We start from the raw sequence: 8,261 nt of genomic DNA, 5'->3' as shown, positions 1-8,261 counted from the left end.
GTATTGTGTTCAGTTTTGGAGACCGTATCTGGTGAAGGACGTAAGAAGACTTGAAGCAGTCCAGAGGAGGGCAATGAAAATGATAGGAGGCTTGCGCCAGAAGACTTATCTGGAAGCCCTGAATATGTCTACCCTAGAGGAAAGGAGGGACAGGGGAGATATGATTAAGACATTCAAATACTTGAAGGGTATTTACGTAGAACAAAATCTTTTCCAGAGAAAGAAAAATGGTAAAACCAGATGACATAATTTGAGGTTGAGGGGTGGTAGATTCAAGAGCAATGTTAGGAAATTCTACTTTACGGAGAGGGTGGTGGATGTCTGGAATGCTCTTCCAAAAGAGGTGGTGGAGAGGAAAACAGTGACAAAGTTCAAAGAAGTGTGGGATGAACACAGAGGATCTAGAATCAGAAAATATTTAACTAAGACCAGTACTGGGCAGACTTGCACAGTCTGTGTCTGTATATGGCCATTTGGGGGAAGATGGGCTGGGGAGAGCTTCAGTGGTTGGGAGGGTGTAGATGGGCTGGAGGGAGTTTTGACAGAGATTTTGGCAGTTGGAACCCAAGCACAGTACTGGGTAGAGCTTTGGATTCTTGCCCAGAAATGGCTAAGAAGAAAAAATTTAAATCAAATCAGGTTGGGTAGACTTGATGGACCATTCGGGTCTGCCGTCATCTACTATGTTAATTGCTGACAAAGACAAACTGGCTCTTTGTTGTACCAAATAGCTAGAAAGCTTTGTAATCTTGCCTGTTCTAAATAAGAATATGCTTTGGTTCAGTAAATCAAAGATCTTTATACATCCCAGTAATTTGGGAAGAAAATAAATAATAGTCTCCCCAATCTACCTAGAAAACACAAACTCAAGAGGCTAAATACTTAACTATACCCACATAAATACCTGCCTACCACCATCAAGTAATAAACAAACGGATCATTTCCCAAATTATCCTACCCACAAAAAATGTCATCAATCAAGAAAAAAGGGGGAATAAAGGATAATTGATACAAAACCTAGTTTAATAAATCTTTATTTATTTAGTATCTAACCTATTTTTTTTTTTTGAAAAAATCTATTATTACTAATAACCCAAATTCAATCGTGTAGATAACTTATTTTGGGCACACATTTGCCCTAATTGGAACCATATTTTAAACAAATGCGGGATGGATTTAATGATTTTGATAGTAGGGCAAGCTCAGAAGATGGCCACCACATTAAAAACTGAGGTTGATCAATTATTAAAAGATGTGGCAGAACAAGTTCCACCTGAAAATGTAGTTTCCAAATTAGACCAGATGAATCAACAATTGAAAGATTTCAGGGACTCTTTAAAGAAAACAAAATTGAATAAGTTTAAAAGGGTGAAAGGGACCATGATCAAAATCGGGTCTACACTTGGGCTCAGGGTTCTAACACTAGATCAGCACATCATAAGGGACGTAAGGTAACCTTTGATACAAGCACAAGTGCTTCCAGTGACGAAGATGTTCGAACTGGTCACATAACAACAAATCATACCACACAGGATAATATACAACCTTTTTTAGGTCAGACCGCATGCGCCCAAACCAGGCGCGATTTTCAACAGGTACCTTTCACCACACATCCTGTACCTCAACAAGCACGCCCAAACACCCATTCATGTCAGAGGTGGCAGTAATCAATATATCATCTAAATCCTTAACACAGATACAAATCAACATATTGGAACGGGGTCTATCTTTTGTACCTTCTTTACAAATGGATAAATTCACAATTTATGAAAGCATGAAGCGATTTTTTCGAGTACTAAGATTAAAGGGATTCTTTAAAGACAATTCCATACAAGCAGATGAATCCAGAGTACGGGGCCCCTCACAATGGTTACCTCCAGGGGCAATAGATCACCTTTCAAAAATTGGACATGCAAGAAATTCAAAGAAATTCCCCTCCCCCATTAAGGAATCAGAATTTATCTAGATTAGCTGAATTAGATTGGCTGAATTACAGAATGATACTTCTATAGTCATCGAAGCGGCAGATAAGGGGGGTTCTGTAGTAGTTATGGATCGTGATAGATATGTGCAAGAAGCAGACAGACAACTTTCTGATCGAATTTTTTATGACCCCATAGATCATAATCCGTCTGCTGAGATAAAGAGTGAAATTGATAATAAATTAGCAGAAGCTTTAGCAGCAGGTTACATCACTAAAAAATAATTTGCTTTGTTGACAGTCCAACATCCCATAACACCAGTGCTCTATTTATTACCTAAAATACATAAAATTTTACAGAACCCACTGGGCCTACTGATTATTTCATCTAAAGGCTCATTGCTCAAACTATTATCGATATATGTAGACATATTTTTGAGACCTCTTGTACCCCTTACTGTATCCCACATCAGGGACTCAACTGATTTTATGTTAAAAACCAGATCAATGTCATACCTAATGGGGAGCTTATACTATTAGTGACAGCTGATATAGAAGCATTATATACTAACATTCCACAGGGGAGGGCCTTACAAGTGATCCAACAAGCCCTTGACCAAAGAGAGGCCCCAGCTCAACCACCCACTTCTTTCATTGTAGCATTATTAAAATTTGTCTTAACGAAAAACTTTTTCCTGTTCCAACATCAGTATTTCATGCAAGTGAAGGGAACTGCCATGGGGGCCACAGTTGCCCCAGATGTGGCGAATTTATATAAAAAAAAGTGCATGATATATCTTTGAGAATGCCCTTACACCTTTAACACGGCTCATTGGAATTTCAAGTCAAATTGAAATAACAGCTTTAGTTGTACCATATTTTCCCTGATATCTTCAGTGACATCTTTTTCGATTTTGACATTACTATGGCATTTATGAGTCACCGATCATATTTTATTAAAACTAGTGATTTCAAAAATTCTCTTCGTTTTTTTGCATTGTCCTTCACGTCATCACGTTGCTACATCAGCATTAGCTGCACATGCTTGAGACTCCAACGACATCCTCCACGTCATCACGTTTTCCAATTGTTGGTAGCTGTGGATAGTCATGGTAAACTCTCAGTGGCGATTTTTACACAGAGCCTCACGTTGCTCAGTGTAACGTAATTTTTCCTGCGTCATCACGTTGCTACGTTCTATCAGCTGCGGACAATTGCAGTAAAATGCTTAGTAGGAACCTTTATATAGAACATTCACGTGCGGGCGTGCATACTACAACAAAGTTGAGAAATAAAATAGGTTCTCTTATCCTATCTTATTCTGTCCTATTTTGTTTATTTTCAAGGGCTCTCTTGAATAAAGCACTGGGCTTTTTGAAAGCTCTCGTTGTGCGATTTTAAGAATGCTGAGATGTAGCAATTCTTCTCATTAAGGGTGCTTTGAATACAAGGTTTTTAAAGTAACCAATAGAAACGTTATTTACCCTATATTTTGCAGATGTACAGAAATAGGCATGTACGTTTTGGCAGAACCATTTTACCAAAGTTCCCTAGAGGTGTAAACCTTCTACAATTAAAAAGAGTAAAGGTGTCTTACTTACTTTGCTTGTCTTAATATAATCCTCCCCAGTTCCCTTCCATAATTAAAAATATATATGCTATGATTAAAACACTTTATGCATTAAACCAAGTCACAGGGCGCGAACTAATATTAACAAGGACAAGGTTAATCAAATGGAAATGTTATAATGGGTGGGAGAATAAACAGTGCAGTAATGGAAAAATGCCTGGTTTATATATCATTTACTACAGCAGCAATTGAAATAATGGTGAACATCACTCATGGTAATGCCATATCTTTAGACAGGTAGTCAAGGAGACCACAAGATCATAACGTCCTTGTAGGCTTTTCTCAGAACTGTCACTGTCACAAGTTGCTTCTGCAACAGATGATGGCTGCCCCCTTGCTGTTCTGCACAATTAATAGTGATGCCTCCATATGCCACCCATTGTAAAAATGCTAGGGTTACATAGACAGATAAAATACCTCTTATGCGCCTAACGCAATTGGCAAAATACCCATAATAGGCTCAATAATAATTGCTAAAAAAAATTTTAGTTGGGCGACAGGCGCCTATCCGATTCTATAAAGATAGGCATCTATTTTTAGCAATTATTGAGCCTATTAAGGGTATTTTGCCAATTAAGTTAGGCGCCCAAGAGGTATTTTATCTGTCTAACTATGCAACCCTAGCATTTTTACAAAGGGTGGCCTATGGAGTACCTATGTAAAAACTTAGGCTTCTGAAAATTAGGCGAGGGTTTTAAAGACCTACATTTCAGGCGTCTATGTTTTTGGAGAACCGCGCTTAGCGGTGCCTAACACCTAAGGGCATTTCTATAGGTGGAGTGTGACTTAGGCACCGCTAAGTGTGATTCTCTAAAAACGTAGGCGCCTGAAATGTAGGTCTTTTGTGACCAGAACCATTTATTTAAACACGGTTCGATTTAGGCTATGTTCATAGAATCATCCCCATAATGTTATCTATGTGAGTAGCCACCACACTGCAATGTGTAGATGTCACGTGCAATGGTCTGAGGCTGAAACTCACCTCCTATTGAACCCTTGAAGTCATTCTGCCGTTCCAGGTGCTCTGTCAACCAGTTGCTGGTCCGATTGACCAATTCATTCAGCGAGCTTCAGACCTCACAGTTGCTGGTGTGGTAGGTCTGCTTCAGGGGCACCAGGAAGCAGGAGCTGGGGATACACTTGGAGTAGACATTTCACTCACCCCGGACAAGACAAACTTTTCCAATCAGCCGCTATTGTCTAACGAAATTCTGCCTTGCTTAGCATCTCTCTTAACAAAGCAGTTTTGGTTTTGCTGGGAGAAGGAGATAAGAACACGTGTGGGGAGTCCCCTAAATGAGAGAAGAACAAGTACTGTACTGAGAAGTTTGGAGACACCAACACCAAAGTGGAGGAAAGTGTCTGATGCAGAGAAGTCTGAAAGTTGTCAATCTCCTACGTGACCGGGTAAGACCTGGACTGGAATAGCCTGAACCTGGGTCATCCAAGCCTCAGCCAAGCGATTGAATGAGGCATGGAGGGGTATAGGGGTATCTGCATTAAAATAAAAAGGTCCAGTATAGGTGTTTAGTATGAATATTAAGATGACTATATTTTCTGGTGCAATTCGAAAACATACAAACAAAAACTCTCATTGGTGGCTAAACAGCCTGTTAGCCCACCATTGTTTTATTCATTACTAAAATTCAAGAAAAACACAAAAAATAACTTTTCAATTTCAAGTCCTGGAACCTGCAACCTGCTTGCACTACTTGGGACAGGTTCCCACAGTTCTGTGATTATGGAAATTCAGAAGCAGTGATTCTTAACGCTTCTGTTACCCTTAATTACATCAGAAGTAGTAATTCCAGATCCTTCTGGTATTCTTAATTCAATCAGAGGCAGTCATTCTTAACTCTTCCGATATTCTTAGTCTTGTGAGGCAACACCACCTTATCAGAAACATTTTTACTTTCCCCAAGCTTTACTCTGTAATCATGCTCCCAAACAAGCATGACTCCTCAGGTTCCATTTGAACTTCATTTGTAAGCATTTCTTCTGGCACTTCTGCATCAAATTCACCATTACCTTCAGAAGAATGATTAGAAGTTTCAGTCCTGAGGTTTACTCCTTGCTTTCTGTGGGGAATGCTGGCTTGTGTCCTCTGAATCCTGGCTGGCACAGGTCTGCTTCTCTCCAAGGATTCAGGTATCCTGTAAGCTTGTGGCTGCCTCTGCCTCCTTTGGCCTAGGGAAAAACACCTTTTTCCCTAGCATGAGCTGATTGCCCCTCATAACACCTGTGGTGCTTTGCTAATGAGCCTGGATAGCTTCCCTGCTCATTAACCCTGCCCCCAGCAGAGCTGATTGCAGGAGCTAATCCCTTTGTGGGTTTTGCTATCACCTGCCTGGTGCATGCTGGTCCTTGTAGTTCTTTGCTTTTATCATTCCCTACATTCGAATTAGGCAAGTATAATAGGATCCCTTTTAGGTTACCTTTCACTGGGGATAAATTCTGCAGGGCAGTTTCCCTAACCTGCCTGCTTCTAGGGATAGGTTTAGGGATAGTTTTAGAGCACTGTCATACCTGGTAGACTCCTTGCAGAAATAGTAACTTTACTTATACCTTCTTTATTAATAAATTGCCTTTCTGAAATAACTCTGAAGGTTATACCTGAAGCTCTATCAGAGATGATAAAAAAGTTTTAATGCTCACATTAAGGACATAAGAAATACCATAATTGGGACAGACTGAAGGTCCATCAAGCCCAGTATCTTGTTTGCTTTAGTCTGATAAGGAGCAGTTACCTAGAATGTTTTTGTGCCATCATGGTAAGGCTTTTCTTAACTAGAGGATCAATGCATTTCTTGATGTCTCGATAGAAACACATGGAGGGGCATCTTCGGTTCATAGACAACAACGTGGAAGACAAAGGCGCGCGCCGACAACTGAGCGCAAGACGGAGGCGTGCGCCAAAGAAAATTACTGTTTTTAGGGGTTCCGATGGGGGGTTTTGTTGGGGAGCACCCCCAGTTTACTTAATACAAATCGCACCAGCATTGTGGGGGGTTTGGGGGGTTGTAACCCCCCACATTTTACTGTGAACTTAACTGTTTCCCTAAAAACAGGGAAAAAGTGAAGTTTTCAGTAAAATTTGGGGGGTTACAACCCCCCAAACCCCCCCACAACGCGGCGCGATCTATATTAAGTAAAGTGGGGGGGTTCCCCCCCGTCGGAGCCCTAAAAACAGTAATTTTCTTCGGTGTGCACCTCCGCGCTGCGCTCAATTGTCTGCTCGCGCCTTTGTCCCAGCGCGCTTTTGGACCTGACACCGCATCTTCAAGACATACGTCTAAGTCACATTTGGACGTATGGCGCTACACATCCAAAGTTGGCAGTAAGGAAATGGCTATTTTCGAAAGGCAAACCACCATATATCAATATATATATATATATATATATATATATATATATATACAGTATCTGGCCATGCAGGCCATTGGGATGCCCAGACTACCAGGATGTCAATCTTTATACATTTTCGACAAAAATTTTGTCCAAGCCCCAAACGTCCAGAACAAGACCATTTGGACGTGGGAAGGACAAGTCCTCTAATGGACTAGCCACCCAGACATGGCGACAGAGCAGTGGGGCACCTTAGAAGGCACTGCTATGAACACCACATAAAGGGGGCCAGATAAACATCTCACCAGCACTCCTTTATAGGTTATGATCAGCCCCCCCACAACATCCCCAATAGCCCTTGTGGCTGCAGGTGGCACCTATATGGCAATAGAGCAGGGTTTTGGTGTTTTTTTTTTGGGGGGGGGTTCAGTGGACTTATATTTTCCACCATAAATGTAGTGGTTAGAGTAGCTTATGAGACTTGCTACTCCTCTCTGATTCACTAGCCCACCCTCAGGCTATTTGAGACCTGTTTGCAGCTCTACGAGGCTTTTCTATAACAGGTGCTGGTATGTACGTTTTTATTCTGATCTTTGGGGGGGGGGTGTCTTACCTGATGCATGCAGTGTTCATCTGGTCAGTTTGGGCATCTTTGTGGCACTTAGGGCTCCTTTTACTAAGCTGTGTTAGGGCTTTAACGCACAGAATAGTGCGCGATACAATGTTGTGCGTGCTAGACGCTAACACCAGCATTGAGCTGGCGTTAGTTCTAGCCGCGTAGCGCGGGGTTAGCGTGCTAATCTGCTGCGTGCACTAAAAACGCTAGCGTACCTTAGTAAAAGGAGCCCTTAGACTCTTCTAAAACAGGTCTAGTTCCAAACATTTCAGTTCTTTCCAGGATGTCTTGCAAAATGTTTGATTATTGCTGCAAGACATCCATGTCTAATTCACCCTTGAGACCGCCCAAAGCCCGCCTACAACACGCCTCCACCATTCCCATCTCGTGCCCTGAACCTACAGAGGCTGGAACACCTCGCTAGATGCACAGAAAGCAGGTTTTGATTATCAGCACTTGGGCGTCCTAGCAATTAGGAAGTCCAAGTGCTGATTTAGGATGCTTTTTAGACATCTACATATTTTTATTAGAAGCCCGATAGGAAAACAATTTCTTCGGTTTTGAAGGTAGGTACATTATATATATTTTTAAGTTTCCCTGTAAATGCATTGTGAAATATCAGTCAGAGTGGCATATATATTTTTGATGCAGCTCATTTAACTATTTTTCTGGCAACCAAGAAGCCCTTAGCTCCAGCTCCTTCATCTGATCTTGAAGCTGGTGGATCCTCATAGAATGTTTAGATTTTG

General features: G+C 41.2%; 1 long non-coding RNA gene across 1 annotated transcript; it reads right to left on the bottom strand.

The window, feature by feature from the left end:
* Positions 1-1,222: 1,222 nt before the first annotated feature.
* Positions 1,223-5,784, bottom strand: LOC117355889. The gene is made up of 3 exons (XR_004538474.1): positions 5,580-5,784; positions 4,534-4,843; positions 1,223-3,194 (listed from the first exon to the last, which is right to left on the bottom strand). It is a non-coding gene; the product is annotated as an uncharacterized LOC117355889 (long non-coding RNA).
* Between the last annotated feature and the right edge of the window lie 2,477 nt (positions 5,785-8,261).

Source organism: Geotrypetes seraphini, chromosome 2 (genome assembly GCF_902459505.1).
Source record: "Geotrypetes seraphini chromosome 2, aGeoSer1.1, whole genome shotgun sequence".
Taxonomy (NCBI): Eukaryota; Metazoa; Chordata; class Amphibia; order Gymnophiona; family Dermophiidae; genus Geotrypetes; species Geotrypetes seraphini.
Note: the sequence above shows the minus strand (reverse complement) of the source record. Positions and strands in the feature narration are given on the sequence as shown.